Source organism: Bos javanicus, chromosome 19 (genome assembly GCF_032452875.1).
Source record: "Bos javanicus breed banteng chromosome 19, ARS-OSU_banteng_1.0, whole genome shotgun sequence".
NCBI classification, from domain to species: domain Eukaryota; kingdom Metazoa; phylum Chordata; class Mammalia; order Artiodactyla; family Bovidae; genus Bos; species Bos javanicus.
This window is the reverse complement of record NC_083886.1, coordinates 38,629,705-38,646,564: the sequence shown is the minus strand read 5'-3', so window position 1 is coordinate 38,646,564 and position 16,860 is coordinate 38,629,705. Positions and strand designations below refer to the sequence as shown.

General features: G+C 46.1%; 1 protein-coding gene across 3 annotated transcripts in view; it reads right to left on the bottom strand.

Moving 5' to 3' along the window:
- Positions 1-4,857, bottom strand: part of ZNF652 (zinc finger protein 652) — a 66,322-nt gene extending 61,465 nt beyond the window's left edge. Inside the window, exon 1 of one of the 3 annotated variants that reach the window (XM_061391446.1) lies at positions 4,672-4,857. The gene's annotated coding sequence lies outside the window, so the exon portion shown is untranslated. Of the gene's footprint in view, positions 1-3,724; positions 4,621-4,671 lie in introns of those variants that run through there. The other 2 variants (XM_061391449.1, XM_061391447.1) reach the window with 2 other exon arrangements.
- Between the last annotated feature and the right edge of the window lie 12,003 nt (positions 4,858-16,860).

Below are 16,860 nucleotides of genomic sequence, written 5' to 3'. Positions count from 1 at the left end.
GTAGCCTACCAGGCTCCTCCATCCATCCATGGGATTTTCCAGGCAAGAGTACTAGAGTGGGTTGCCATTAAAAAAAAATAATGTATTTTACCATAAACTTGCCTTTTTGACTAAAAACAATGCTGGGAACTATATACACAACCTGAAGTTATAGGTCTAAAGTGGAGAGCTGATCAAATTTGACAGGTAAGGGACCTTACTTTTCTTTCCTTCACCCATCAAAGCAAAAATGCCTTAGGCACTCAAAGTTATAGCCCTAATAATAGTTTATGATCAAAACCTCAGAAGAGCAATGAGAATTTTTTAAGAAAAAAATGTTCATAAGTGTTTTCAAATATTGAAGATAATGCTATATAAACAAACAGATTAACTAAAATAAGCATTGGATGTCTTCACTGATTCCACCAAGCACTTTATGACTTGCATTAACCATGAAAATTTACACAAGGCTTTGCACGTGATTCAGCTCTGGACACAGAACTCATTGAGCTACATTAGTGTCCTAAAACACCCCTTTCACCACGTAAGCTCTGAAAAGGCTTAAAACAAGCACAGCCTGTGGGTAACACTGTTGAATTTGGAGCTAAGTTTTATTGTCTCCACCAAGTTCAGCCAGCCATAGAGCAACAAATCAAAGTTCCAACAAGCACAGTGCACCTGCAAGACTTAGGTATGCACCAAGTTAAATATTTGCAATTTTTTCATCTCAAATCAGCACAAATTAAAGTATGCAGATCGCAGCACCAGACTTCTAAATCCTGTAAGCCAAAATGATCTGCAGTTTCACTCCATCACTCCTGTCCTACCATTGAGTCCTTAATGTGTATATGTGCCTGTGTTCCAGAAGTTCATATATATTATCTCTACTATCATAACAAACCCCATTGTTCCGATGAGGAAACTGAGGCTATAGAGAGGTCAAGGTGATTAGTCCAATGCTGTAAAGGCAGTGGAGCTTTATTCAAACCTAGTTCTGCCTGGCTCCAAAGAACCATCTTCCTGATCCTCCCTCAGCTAAAGTCACTAACTCCAACACCAACTCACTTTTATTAAAATAAATTCTGCTTATCAAAATCATTTTATCAAAATGCTGTCTGAAATGATGACAATAGATGAGAAAAACATCATACCTAAAACGGTAGCATAAGACTCAGGAATTCCTGGCGAGGAAATGCAGTCACCTCCTTTAGTTCCAAAGGCTATGATTCAAAATACGAGAGAGTCCAGTTGAGTTCTTTTTTGCTTTTGGTTGTCTCTCAACTGACTTTTTAGAACAAGGGAAATGAAACTCAAGAGTATATTCACATTTTGGTGAAATTTTCCAAAACTCTTGAGAAAAGGGTGACTTGTTTTTAAACAGTTCACTTTTACAAGTTTGCTTCTTCGAAAGGCTTCAGACATTCAAAAACAAAATCACATCAGCAGCATTACTAATCAACTTTTTTCTACAGACTTGAAAAGTATTTTCTTACCACACTACAAGATTACTTCCCATACTGAGAGCAGAAATGGAAACAGCTCTGGGTGTCACGCATCAGATCTTGAGGCCACAGTTGCAGAAAGTAGGTGCTGTTTCCCTTGAGTAGAAGCTGCTGATCTGAAACCTCCTAAGGGAAGGGTGTCTGAAGAAGAGCGTTGAAAAAACTACAGCAAGCTGTTTGTGTTAATGAGAGTGAGTAGCCGGCACCACTACTCCATGTTTCACTGCTATGCAATTGTTTTCCAGCTTCCAAGCTCTGAATTTGGCAGAGAGAATGCTGTTCTCACAGCCATATGAGTTATATGATCAGCTGCTTTGTGGTGTGTGGGTGTTTACCTAGGTAAGTGACTGGTTAGAAGAGGTTCTGTGATGTTAAATCAAGGAAGCACACTGTCCCCTGAGATTTTAATGATTTGTCATATACTACACTGAGAAAGAAAAGCAACATATTTGCAATTTTGAAATTCCTTGGGCTTAGGATAGGCAAATAATTTCTGACAGTAAAACTTTAGGCACAACATGAAAGAAAACATAACCTGCAATATAAGCCACCTCAATCACGTTTATTAGATAATAAAAATGCAATATTTGCAATCTCAGCATGCTTTCAAATTTCATAGGATATACTGCGTAATTATTAGAATAAATGCTATTCTTCAGGTGAATGAAACAGATTTTATGCAAGATTCCAAGGCTCCCTTGCCATCCAAAATGCAGTTAATACCATAAATTCCTTAGCCTCTCAGAAACTCCAAAATATCAAAAATATGAACGTCCTAAAGGATTTTGTAAGCGAAAAACATTATCAGAATTACAAGCTCCTGGAGCGCTGGGGACCTGTTTCTTTTATCTCACCGCCCATCATAACACTATCACACACTGTCTCCTGACTGAGATATGGTCAAAAGGCAAAAACTGAGGGCAGGGTGATTTAAACAAGAATAGTTGATATTTATCCCCTGCTTATTGTAGAATGGTGCAACATTCATACCTAGTTCTAGATTTTAAACACAGAGACTGAATTATTTCCTTATTATAATTAAAATCCTTCCATTAAAATGAAATTTAAAAATGGATGATTCTGCTGGTAATATCACTCTGAAAAAAAGACATGAAATCACACTTAATAAAGCTGAAAAATCTTCACAGAGCAGGTACTCTACCAGGGGAAAGATAAGGCCTTCTTTTAAGAGATTAGATCAACCTCAAACAACACAAATTGATTCCAGATAGGCATTAGAAAACAGACCACTGATTCTGCTGTTGAAATCTGCTATACTTAGAAGATAGTGCCAGGCACATTTAGACACATTTAAACAAGTTATCCTGACTCCAGTTTTAACTTTTTCTGAAATTCTCACATACATTTCTTTACTGCAAGACAGGGAAATGATACCTTACAAATACCTAACTCACTGTAATCAAAGAACAAAACATGAGGATACATATTTCATCTAGTTTGTTGCTTACTGCTCCGGACCAAAGTAATGCCAATCCTCAAGAAAAAAAGCAAAACACAAAACTCAAAGTCCTTTCAATACAGATTTTAACCTCAGGGCCCAGGACCAGGCTCAAGATGACTGTAATTGCATACAAAATTATGAGTGTCTATTTCCCCTGGAAGAGGGTCCTAAAGGCTTCCATGAATCCAAAGAGAGGTTAGGAACCACTAAAATAGACATTTTCAGAATCCCGAAAATGCAGCAGTGTACATTTTCAACAAAATTATACTAAAGGCAGTATCTATCTGAATATATGTGCACAGTCCTGATACAAACATCCCAGATGCCTGCCAGCCCTGTCACGGTACAGCTCACCACTCTCAAATCAGCCCTACATGGGAACACAACCAGCATTCAGTGCACACACTCTCACACGCCAACCACAGCAGCTCTTCATTCCCTAAGCACACACATGTCAACAAAGCATGTGCTATTTGCCATTCCCAGAACAATACGGACCAGGCCATCTCTGGGAAAGGAAAAAAAAAAAAAATTCGTCCCCAAATATTACCCTATATATTTACTATGCCTTGACCACAGATGTTAAACATTACAACAGAAAAAACGAATTTTTTAAAAAAATGAAATTCCCACACACCATACGTAATTAACTGGGGGAAAAAACTCCATCACTCAGGTATTACTGGGGATCCACGGGAGATGTAATGTATATAGGGGAAACGCTGGAAAGATGATACTTGAACACAGAGGCAACCTGAGGACAATCAAAGACAAGACTCACACAGCAGTATCCTGAGAGCATGGTTGTGGAAAGCGCCCTTCTCCAAAGGCAAAAGCACATTCCTTTGATTGGCACAAGCCATTCCTGACAATGGATCCGCGATGACAGGGACTGTTCAGCAATCAGGAAGTGTGTGTGTGTGTGTACGTGTGTGTGTGTGTGCACGCGCGGGCGCGTGTTGTGGGGGAGGGATGTGCTAGATGGGATCAAAGACTGGCCCTCTTCAAGAAGAGCAGACGGGATCTTAAATCGTGAAGACAGTGTTCCAGGGTGAAGCAGGGGTATTTTTCATTTCTGGCAGAGACATTCCTCGACAATGAACATGTTCTGTGCAGATGTAACGGGGGTGTCACTACCTTTAGTGGCTCCCATCTAAGAATCTTAAGCAGAGCCTGATTGGAGGGGAGCCTGTGGTGGGGGTGGAGAAAGGTCTGCATTACCCTCTGGGTGAGTATTGGGCGGGTGTACACTTAGATGCATTTTTATCTCAGGCGGCACAATACTCCCGGGGGTTGGTGGTTTGGGCGCAGCCGCAGGGCAGGGGAGGCAGTGGGTGCAAGCCACCAGCTGCTGGGCAGGAGAATGCTCGAAGGAGGACCGGTGCAAACCTCCCCTCGGCCCGCTACCCCGTGCAACCCCAGCTTCCCCTCGGGCCTTCGGGCGAGCGCACTCTGCAAAACTGGAGCCCAGCCCGGGTCCGAGAAAGAGGGGGCGAAGGAACAGAAGCCGGCGCCTCCAACCAGGCTCCGGGCCAGAAGAGCTCAACGCCCGGGGCCTCCCCTCCGGATGGGGGCTGCTCCGGCCTAGTGCACGCAGCTGCCTCGGCGAAGGGTTAACCCGGCGCCCAGAGCCCCTGTCGGCTCGGAGCGCGGCGGAGAGGAAGGGCTGCTGCCAGGGGCGCAGCCGCGACTGTGGCGTGTACGTGGGGGGCAGGGGCTCCTACTCACCCGGGCCGGCCGCCTCCGCCTCCGCCGCCCCGACCGCCGCCTCGGCGGTCCATCCCTGCGGCGGGGGGCCTGTAGCCGCGGCGCTCGAGTAACAACCGCCGGCCGGGCCGGCCCCTCCCCCCTGCCCAACGTCTGTCCTCAGGGCCGCTCCGCAGACCCGGCCTCGGCCGCCGCCGCCGCCGCCGCCGCAGCGCTACGTGGCCGCCGCTCCGACGTCTCGCGACTCCCTTCCGAGCGCGCGAGGGCGAGCGGGGCTGGCGGGGCGGGCGGTGCGCGGGGAGGGAGGCAGGGGAGGGGGGGGTGTGCGTGTGTGGTTGTGTGTGCAGAGAGGGGGGCAGGGAGAGAGGGAGGGCGAGCAGCGGCGAGAGCGCGCGCGCGCCCGCGGCCCCTTCCCTTGCCGGCCCCCCCCCCGCCCGCCCAACAGGGAGCCCGACACCTCCCTCCGCCCGCCCCCCTGGCATCCCGGCCGCTGGGCGCGGCGGCGCGCATGCGCAGCCCTCGGGGCCGGCCCTGGCGCACCTTTTCTCCCCGCTGCCACATTGTGAGCGCTTCGCCTCCCACACAACCGCCGACTCCCGCTCCACCCCCGCCTCCCCTACTCCGCCCACTGCCGAGCGCCCAGGTAAAGGCGTGGAGTGCGCGTGCGCACCGCTCCCCTTGGGTCTGGGGGCGTGGCTGCTGAAAGGAAGCCAAAATGTAGAGTCGGAGGGAGCTTTGGGCTGGAGAGTGGGAGCGTTCCACGAAGTAGAGAGCGGGTTAAGATTAGGGAAAGTGAAGTTCAGAAAGGGGGCCAAAGTAGAAAAGTAGGTCCAAGCGAGATTTAGTAGAAGTCAAGGAGGTTTTTTGGTTTATAAGGTAAATAAACAAAAAACAACTTGACTCTGGCCCCCTTGTTACTGAAGGGCTGTGTGGGTGACAGAAGACAGAAATAAAAAAGACGGAATGTAAGCAGTAGTGGGTTATTTGTCTGATGAATGAGACAGCTAATAAAAACGAGAAATTTAGAGATCGCCCAGACTTGTCAGAAAAACAAATTTAGAACCCTGCTTGTTCTGCGGCCAGAAATAGGGAAGGGGATTTTGTGTGTGTGTGTGTGTGTGTGTGTGTGTGTGCAGGCGCGTGTGCGCTATTGTGCTTGAGATATGGAGCTGCCGAAAGAAAGGAAGCCTCCATTTAAGCATTACAGCATCATGACTAATTAGCTATTAATCATTAATATAATTAATGGTACTATTAGCTAACAAGGTAGCATTTATCCAAGTTCATCGCCAAGAGAAGCTGTCCATAATTGAAAGCGCTTGGAGTACAGGGAGGGGAAATGAACCAGGCAAAGTAAAGGCCTCCAGTGGAGTAGAACCAAGTCATGACCTTTCCCACCATAAACCAAAGTTCTCTGATGTTTTCCAAATTTTATCTTAATTGGAATTCTTTATTATTCTTACACTACACTTAATAAATGTTCTTGCACTAAATCTGAGCTTTCAACATTTTTAATACGTATGCAGCTACTTCTCCAAAAATTGCACCCCCAAAAATTCCTGTGGGGAATAAAATGACCTGAGTCTGGGAAAAGGGAAGAGATTGAAACTTTATAAATTAAAGGGTTCCAGGGCTGACTCTATCCTTGGCTACTTCTCAAAACAGATGCTTCGTTTTTATTACACTTGGACTCCAGGGATCATAATTTAGCAACTTTGGGTCAAGTTCTTCAATAGTGAATGTCTTCAGTGGATAAACACTAAAAATAATGTCATATTGAAGCAGGTGAGAGAAAATCTTCAAGAAAAACAGGAGGAAACAAGCATAAGTAGTAAAAGGAAAAACCTAGATTCGATGTGAGAAAAACCTTGGCATCCATGGAGGCTAGTGAGCCTAGAATATCTCACTGAGATGTCTAACTTTGCCTTCTTGGACATTTGTTCCATCCCTTCTCCCACTCTGCCTCTTGGAAGAGGGGTATGCAGAGTGAGGGCTGAAGAACCAAGTCTCTAGGAGTTTCTACCCATGGGCCAAACCTCTGAAGGGCTCCTAGTCTTTGGAATAGTAGTAGTATCACCTTCCACTTGAAGAGTGCTTTACGGTTTTTGCAGACAGGTTATATCCATTATCAGATTTTCCAACAACCCCATGATGCAAACAGAACAGGTATTATTCCCAATGAAGGCAATTCAAGCCAAGGTGTGTCTACTGGCTCAGCCTAAATCACCCAGCCCAGTCAACAATGGAGGCAGGGCAGGACTCAGTCTTCTGACTCCCAACATGCTGTCCTCTCAAAGGGCTTCTTGGAAAAATGGCTGCATTTTCCTGTGGAGTGAAAACAAGTAGCCTCACCATGTGAGGGATAATAGTTCTAATATTCAGTTTTACATATCTCCTTTATTTCATGTTTTTTTCCTCTTCGCTCTCTCCAGGCACTTGGGACTTGACCAGTGTATTTGAAGTGTTGGTGACAGGTACTTTGGAAGGCCTTGGGCCTGGCATGGTGATCCTAGTTCCTCTGCTCCCCCTTAACTCTTCCCCCTTGAGAACCTACCAGAAGAAGTGCTGTCATCATTTGGCTAGTTTCAGTGCCTCCCTTCTTCTGCTTGGCAGTCATTACAGGCAATATTTAGCACCCACATCTGGCCTTACTGGAAAATGAGACTTCTGTCATCCTGGTTTCCTGGTCCTGGATAATTCTTCACCATCTCATTAAGGCCATCAGCCAAAACCAGCAAAACTCCCTTACCCCCACCCTCTTATTGGCCATGCCATGTAGCTCGTGGAATCTTGGTTCCCCAGGGATTGAACCTGGGCCATGGCAGTGAGAGCCCAGAACCCTAACCATTGAGCCACCAGGGAACTCCCACCATTTTTTTTTTAATTTAAAAATTTTAGTAAAAAGTTCTGTATATTTTGACAGCTCTGAAAATCTTACCGATTTAATTTAAACAGCAGCAGAGCTATCTGGTTCCTATAAGGTGAGCTGGACAGCCTAGTACAAGCTCCCGATTCACTGCATTTCTTTGCTCCCCAAGTTCCCAGGGATGCAGCCCTAGTCGATACTAGTTCTTTCCACGTGGAGGGGCAGTGGCTGTGGCTCCCTGCCTACCCATTGACTAATGTTACCCCATGTATTGCACCAGACTTGGGGCCAGAGTTCTGTTCGGGGTTTCCTAGGCCCTCATACTTGTAGTGCTGTGACCTTTGTTCAATCACTCCACCTTTGAGGTTTTGTAAGAAGAGGGGATTATATGGCTTTTAGAGCCTTTCAGATGTAATACCTAGGATTCTCCTTTAGAAAGTTGACTGTGTTCCTTAATACCTTGTAATTCCATTCCTTTCCTAAGAGTTACTATCTAATTTCTCATCTCGAAGCCCTTGCTATAAGAAACTGCCCCTTTTACAGAATGGATAAAGTTGTCCTGGACTTCCCTTTGGTAGCCACTTTTTTCTCAAGTGATAATGTTTAGAGACAACCCAGAAAGCTGGACTTTTGGCTTGTCTGCCAGGGGGCTTGTGTGTGTGCACTTGTGTGTATGTGGTCCATGGGCGCTTTCATTCTATACCATCTCAACTTGCACCACCCCCACTAAAATTCCAATGAAAAGTTAAAACAAATGCCAGAATGCACTAAAAGGTCAGGTATGTGAGTGGAGCTCTTTTGCTTTGGGGACAAAGATGAGGGAGGCTCTTGAGGCTCTTGGCCACTTTGATCTCAGCTGATTTAGCTGCCGCATGGCCTGGGACCATCATCTGGTTCAGAACTCCATATAGCTGTGGTCTCTATACATCAGCTTCTCCAACTGAAACATCTCAGAGTTTAGGTCATAATTACTCTGGTGTCCTTATCATCAAAATGCATTTTATAATTTTTTATTTTTAGTTCTACCAGTTTATTGCTATCAACCCATCTCCCTCCACCCTCATGCACGCATGCTCAGTCATGTAATCCCATGAACTGCAGCCTGTCAGGCTCCTCTGTCCATGGACTTTTCCAGGCAAGAATACTGGAGTGGGCTGCCATTTCTTTCTCCATATAATTTTTTTAAAAAACGCACTCTATGTGACAACTTGTACAAATCTTTCTTTTACAATATTTCACTTAATTCTTCCTTCAACACTGGAAGGTAGGAAGGGCAGAAAATGTTTGTTTCTGCTAATTTTTTTAGAACAATATATTAAAAACAAGGTTCAGATTTTAAGGGTAACATGACCAGAATGAAATCCTGGGTCTCTAGGGTCCAAGTCCAGGACTTGTCTGTAATACTCTACTGCAGCCCTTTGCTGGACACCATACAAAGCAAATGGAACACATGTGGTCTCTGCTGTCTGGAAGTTTGGACTCAAATGGCCAGCCACGATTCTGGCAAAGATAAACGGACAAAAAGATTCACAGGTGACTCACGTATGCCAATAAAGAAATGAGTTAAATAGATAAGGAAAGCCATGTTTACGTGGCCTACTAATGTGTTTGTTTGTTTGCTTTTTTAATTCCAGTTGGGTAGAAAGGACAATGTTAATGAGGCTGAGGTTTTAAACCAATCCCATATGTCTACTTGCTTTGCACGTGGAGAACTGTAGATGTACTGCATGCTCTTACCCCTTTCTGTCTTTAGCATTCTCTGAACCTTCCTGAAATATCTACCAAGTGTCTGTCATGCAAGGTGGGAATCAAGGACCATTAAGAAATTATCTCTACCCTCAAGCGACATCTGTGACTGTTTTCCTAATTCAAACCACTGTGAAAGCATTAGTTAAGCCTGTGTCTACCATCTCTATGGATGGAAGGACAGATTAATTTAGTCCCCATCCTGTTGTGTGAGGGCCTCAGATTCATCTTTATCCAGGCAAGATGGCCAATTAGGACAGTAGAGAGGCGGGCTTTGGAATTTGAGAGACATTGTTACTACCCTAGAGAAACCACCTGAGCTTTCTGACTATTTAAGCAAAGGCCAAGAGGAACCCTGGGGTTAGGGAGCATGGGTGGCCCAGGGCAGGCACCCACAGCAAGAGAACATCTTCCATTCCTAAGTGGATTGCTGCAGCTCGATTCTTCCCCTGGGGGTTCGGCCTCAAGGTCCATGTACAGCTGAGTGATCTAAGGCAGTTAGGCTCGAACTGTGTTTGAGTTGTTTAAGAGGCTCACAGCTTCTTTAGGCAGCAGACTTAATTGTTGTGTGTAATTGATGTGACATGTGCCCCAGAGGCATGCACTGAGGTCCAAATGAAGAGATGATTTTTCAAAAATTGGAAGTAATTAATTAAAGAAGGCAGCTGCACGGGGCTGTGAGTTAGTGCCAAACTCCGTAACCCTAAACCAAACCCACCCAACCGGCCTTGCCACCTGAGGAACAATCCTGAAGGTCTCACGAAGGTGGGATGCGAGACCTGGGATGCAGTGGAGGATATGGGGAATGCAAGGGTGAAGGACAGGGCTCAGGGAACCCCCTCTTAGCTTTCGTGATCCTCAAAAGCCTTGGCTCTGGAGAGCAGTTTGGGAGTCAAAAGAAATGTGTTGGGAGTGCTAGAAAACTGCAGAAAAGGGGAGACAAGGTCAAGAGAGGTGTGTGAGATTCCACGGGGGAGAGGTGGCAAAGGGGATGCGGGTCTCTGGAGCTGGGAGCAGTGGGAGCTGGAGTGTTTGCAGGACTGAAGAACGATGGAGTCCCTCAGACAGGGCCTGGGAAGATCTGCCAGGTTGCTAGGACCCTGAAGACGGAGCTCCAAGGAGGTGGAGCCTGGATGTGGGGGCGGGAACATAGTGCCTGGGGCCTCTCGCTTCAGAAGAGGTATTCATTAAACCCCTGACCTGAGGTCACTAACAGAGCTGTGGCAGCTTTTCACAGGACTTGGGTTAAGAACAACAATAACAAAAATAATAACAACAATTAACGATAATGAGACCTTATCTGCAGCAAGTTGTTCCTAGAGCTTTGTAGGCATTAAGTCATTAATTCCCCTGGCCCCTCAGGGTCACTTTTTCTAGAAGTAATGGAGGTGCTAGAGAACACAGTTAATCCTGTGTGGTTAGGCCTCCTGCCTTCAGCTGGGTGGGTCAGTTCACATCCAGAGGGGGTAAAATTCCTTCCTGTTTCACAAACTGTTATAATCGTTTGCATTTACTTAGAGTTTCTGAAATGATGCTGAAATGGGGGTGAGTACAGAAATGTAGAAACCAGCCATCACAACATGTCTAAATAACTTGGATGTGAAAACTCAAGTCCTACCTAACAGCACCAGGCTGAACAATATGCTGCAGTGGAGAGTGGCTGCAGATGACCAGGGAGTGACCTGGAAGTGATCATCTGCTTGAAACCCTAACTGGCGGCAGGGCTGAGCCTCAGCCTGCAAACAAGTTGGAAGATTTCAGGTGTTTACCCCCCACTCCCCGCCACGGACCGAAGTTTAGAGGGCTCAAGTTGAATAAAAAAGGAGGGTCATTCTAGATTGGAGGAGTTACATGGAATGGAGCCTGAGAGCCAAACCTTGAGCAAACCTAGTGCCAACAGTGACTAGGCTTGCAGATTTCAGCTGTTCTTTTGTTTATGTGTTCCGTATAACAGTGACTGCAAATTATACACACCCAATCCAGAGACAGACTTTCACTTACATCCCATAGATGGTGAGAGTCATCATCATTATCCTAGTCCAGATCAAAGGCAGCCATGTAGACAAAATAATCTCAATATACTTAAGCAGAATGGGTGTCCTGGTCATCCTTGGGTCCTGGAGCAGCAGCGATGATCCTCCCCATTAATGTGGAGGGCAGACGCGATACAGAGCAGGAACTGAGCTTTTCTGAATCTCTGAGTTGGGCAGAAGAAGAAATTGTATCACAGCTATCACCACTCATATCAGAGAAATAGAGGGACCAGACCTCACTATTTGGACCCTTACCATCCCTCTGGAAACAGTCTTCCCTCCTTTCCCTGTGTTAGTACAGAGAATGTCTACCCGCAGAAGGTGCGAGAACTTTCAGGGCTTGAATACCAATCTCACTTGTAGATTACATCAAAGAACATAAAGTATTATATGGTGAATTTAGGGAACAGAGTATTCTGGTTAATCAAATAATCTGGTTTTTAAAGTATTACTAAACATAAGGCAATGACAACCCACTCCAGTACTCTTGCCTGGGAAATCCCATGGGTGGAGGAGCTTGGTAGGCTGCAGTCCATGGAGTTGCTAAGAGTCGGACACAACTGAGGAACTTCACTTCACTTTAAACATATAGTAACATTTGAGACATACTAAAATCATTCATTGTTTATCTGAAAATTCAGGTTTAACTGGGTGTCCTGTATTTTATCCATTTGCAGGTAAACTTCTAGGTAATCCAAAACTGCTCCTTTAGAGTTCTGTAGAGAAAAATAACGGAGAAGGCAATGGCACCCAACTCCAGCACTCTTGCCTGGAAAATCCCATGGACGGAGGAGCCTGGTGGGCTGCAGTCCATGAGGTCGCTAAGAGTCAGACATGACTGAGCAACTTCACTTTCACTTTTCAGTCTCATGCATTGGAGAAGGAAATGGCAACCCACTCCAATGTTCTTGCCTGGAGAATCCCAGGGATGGGGGAGCCTTGGTGGGAGGCCGTCTACGGGGTCCCACAGAGTGGACACGACTGAAGTGACTTAGCAGCAGCAGAAGCAGAGAAAAAAAACAACAGAAAGAAGAGATTTTCTTTGATAGCTTCAGGTTCATTGGTACCAGAAAATAGGGACAGAGAAGATAGGGAAGAAGAGGCCCCAAACCAGTTGTCCATCAACTCAGAAGCACACTCATGGTCACACTGGGTATGTGGCTGAGATGTTGCCAGGTCTTTCACTGGCCCTGTGTCAAAGCAAACACTTGTTCCAGGGATCTCAGGGAAGAGCTTAAGACAAAGCATCACCTACTGCAGCCATGAAATTAAAAGACGCTTACTCCTTGGAAGGAAAGTTATGACCAACCTAGATAGCATATTCAAAAGCAGAGACATTACTTTGCCAACAAAGGTCCGTCTAGTCAAGGCTATGGTTTTTCCTGTGGTCATGTATCGATGTCAGAGTCGTACTGTGAAGAAGGCTGAGCGCCAAAGAATTAATGCTTTTGAACTGTGGTGTTGGAGAAGACTCTTGAGAGTCCCTTGGACTGCAAGGAGATCCAACCAGTCCATTCTGAAGGAGATCAGCCCTGGGATTTCTTTGGAAGGAATGATGCTAAAGCTGAAACTCCAATACTTTGGCCACCTCATGTGAAGAGCTGACTCATTGGAAAAGACTCTGATGCTGGGGGCCGTTGGGGGCAGGAGGAGAAGGGGATGACAGAGGATGAGATGGCTGGATGGCATCACTGACTCGATGGACGTGAGTCTGGGTGAACTCCGGGAGTTTGTGATGGACAGGGAGGCCTGGCGTGCTGTGATTCATGGGGTCTCAAAGAGTCGGACACGGCTGAGCGACTGAACTGAACTGAACACTCTAATATTATCCAACACAGACAGAACCCCACCTGAGGATAGGAACAGATTGGTGCAAATTCTTTCTCTCATTTCATTTTGCCAGCAGAAAGGAAGAAGGTGAGAGCTCCGCTGAGCAACGTGGTGCCAGTCAGAGGGCCTGCATGATTCCTCTGTGCCATAGAATCCCCTGCCGCTTGGAGACCTCCTTCCTATCGTGTTGATGGTCCTGTGGAAATGGGTCCCCTAGAAGCTATGTTCTGCTCTGCATGGCGTTGACTGCAGTCTTTTTCCTGGCCAGATTGCTGTTCTTAGCATGTACTGAGCACCAAGATGTCCCCAGCTTGAGTCCTTTCCACTCTCCTAAGTGTTGCACCTCTGTTAGTCTGCAGAATCCTTCCGACTGTCTTTTGAGGTAGATATTCTCATTTCACAGATGAGGAAACAGAGAGAAGTGAAGTAGGAAGTGATAGAAGGTCACATAAGTCTTACATGATGGAGTCAGGATTGGATCCAGGAGGTCAGACTCCTACAGCTGCTCTTTGAACCACGATGCTGTACTACCCAATACTCCAATTGCCCCCACGCTCCTGCTCAGAATTCTGGCACGGCTCCTGTGATAAGCCGAATAATAGCCTTCTAAATATGTCCACATCCTAAACCCGGAAGCTGTGAATATATTACCTTATGTTGGTGAAAGGGATTTTGCAGATGGGATTAAGTTAAGGATCTTGAAATGCGGACCTTAACTTGGATAATCCAGTGAAAGAAAGAAAGAAAGTGAAGTCACCCAGTTGTGTCTGACTCTGTGACCCCATGGGATTTCCCAGGCAAGAATACTCGAGTGGGTTGCCATTTCCTTCTCCAGGGGATCTTCCCGACCCAGGGGTTGAACCTGGGCTCCCGCATTGCAGGTAGACTCATTAGTCTGCCAGGGAAGCCCCATTATCCAGTGGATCCAATCTAATCACAAAGATCCTTAGAAGAGAGAGGCAAGAACATTAGGGTCAGAGGAGAAGTGACCAGGAAGCGGAGGTCAGAATGGTGTGACTGCTAGCTTTGAAGATGGGAGAGGGACAGGTGCCAAGGAATGTCGGCAGCTTCTAGAAACTGGAATAAGCAAAGAGCTGACTCTCTCCTGGAGCCCCCAGAAGAACACAGTCTGCTGACACCTTGACTTTGGCCCAGTGAAGCTCTTGACCTCCAGAACTGTTAGATAATAAATCTGTGTGGTTTTATGCTACCACGTTTGTGGCAATTTGTTACAGCAGCAGTAGGAAACTAATTCAGCTTCCATTGCTTAAAGGGAAATCTGAACTGCTTTGCAGGACATTCAGGGGCCTCGTGTTATCTTCCCCTCGTCTAACTGCCTGGCTAGCTTATGCCCACCCCACCCCTGTGCCACCCTCACCGTTCTTTACAGATTGAATTGCTTCACGATCCTCAACAGCCATACCCTTTCTCATGTCAGTGCCTTTGCCTGGAACACCCTCTCCTCACTTGTTTGTCTGGCAAACTCCTCATCCTTTATGTCTCAGCTATTATAAAACAATACCTCCTCTGTGAGGCTTATCCTACTTCCCCCAAAGGAACGTGGGACTCCTTTCCTGTATCTCATGCCTCTGCTGTTTTTCATGTTCACTCCCGTTAAAGCAGATTGTAAGAACCTGTCTGTTCCCTTCCTGGGTTATGAGTTGTTTGAGGGCAAGGACCTCTCTTTTCAGCTCTGATCTCCTTTAGCACCTAGCATGGCCCCCAGCACATCAAAGAAAGGTCCCCAGAGAACAGAACTCTTATCCTGACCTGTGATGCAGGCCCTCTAACCCCATTTCACCATCAGTAACAAGCGTTCCAGGACATCATCCCTTCCCTTCCCTGTTGAGAAATAATGACAAAGAAAATCAGACATGGAAGTGTTTCAAGTTTTTTTTGTTTTGTTTTGTTTTTTAATAGCACTAATCAAAGTTTTGTGATATTCCAGCTGTACCTACGGTAGAAAATGCTTCCTGTCCAAGTCTCAATTTTTTCAGCTGAGAAATGGATCAGAGACGAGCTGTACAGAGACAGGAGCTGTGGCCCCTTTGCATCCTATTGTATTCCCCGCATCTCCCCTGCTCTTGACTCGGGTGAATCCTCTGATGTTGGTTGGTAAAGGTCCCGAGGGAGGTTTGTCCACATTCTTCGGATTCATCACTTCTCTCTAATGTGCACGCCAGTGTTGGGTCTCTTAAGCGAAGGTTTCCCCACATCAAGTTCTATGTAACTGAGTTCCAGAACACTGAGTCAGATGAGCCTTCCAAGCCTCCAGACTCACCCGAGGGCTCTCCCACAGACACATCAGATATGGGGCTTCTCTCCAGTAGGAATTCTCTGATGTATAAAATGGTTGACAACTCCACCCAAAGGAAGGCTTATTCACTTTTATTATTTTTATTTTCCTGTGTGAATTCTCTGATGTTTAATGAGAAGTAAAGGGCAAGTGGAGGTCTCAATAAAGGCCTATTAGATACCCAGCTCTGGGCTGAGGGACTCTAAAATGTAAGGAATGGCCCCTGCCCTCTAAACGTTTTCAACCTAGTTGGAGAAAGAAGACTTGTACACAAAACAGCTGGGGAGCATCAGACACTGTGTAGTCATACCAAGCGATTCAGAGAAAGGAGTGGACAGCCGGAGATTGATTAGATGGGAAAGGTGTGTGAAAGAGGTTAGCCTTTAGCTTGACCTGGAAAGATGGTAGAATTGAGGCTGGAAGAGAGGAAGAAGGTGTTTCCATTGAAAGAGAAACAAAAGGAAGGATGGAAATAAAGAAGCAGGGGGAGACAGGAAAGATGGAGGGAAAGAAACTTTCTAGTGTAGGGATTTGCCTGTTGGTTTAGGAAACCCCCAGCGACTTAGGGCAGTGGCCTTTGAAAGTTTTCTTCTGATGCTTTTCTTGTTTTAGCGCTCACGCCACTTTCACTTCTGCCAGGAGCATCTAAAAAGGAACACTCGACTGCTGCCTTGCTGCCTTGCGCAGGCCAGCCCCACCCCACCCACCACCTCCACAACATTCTTAGGCCCACTCCAGTTCCACAACCAGATGATAGAGGCCCCAAATGGGGAGAGACCCCCACCCACGAGAAGGCCCCGGGGAAGCACCCAGCAGGCTTACATTCAAGAATATGGGAGCTCTCTGCCCCCACCCTCTTACCCCACCATCACGTCCTCTAAAAAAGTTTCTGCACAGGATCCTGACCCTTACAGAGAAAGGGTCGTCAGCTTTGAAACCCTTTTATTTTTGTCAGTTTTATAGATGTTTTCTGAAAACATTAGGAGTAGGGGATACTTCATAACTTTTCCTTATTTTCCCCATTCCACAGAGAGCAGTGGACAAGCAAGTCGAGTGGAATATGTAGTGTCTCGTCTTGGTTAGATTGTTGGAGGACTTTTCTGCAAATTATAGTGGTTAAGCACTGACTCAACATCCAACAACTGCATAAGAGCTTCTTAGAGCCTTCGTTCATGGACAAGTTTCAAAATGAAACAGCGTCACCACCTCTCATGGGCGATGTAGTCAGAGAACAGAAGAGAGTGAATTTCACCTTTAACAAAGTGGCTGCTTTCTGGAGAAGTGGCAGGATCTGGTATTTCCCAGCACGGTGAAATTGGGAAGTGCCTTTTGCAGCCCTTCTCACTTTCATGGTTTGTTTGGACATGGAATTCTTAAGCTCTTAATTCCGTCCCTGCTTCCTGTGTCACTTCCCTAGGAGACTGAATTCAAGGAGGGCG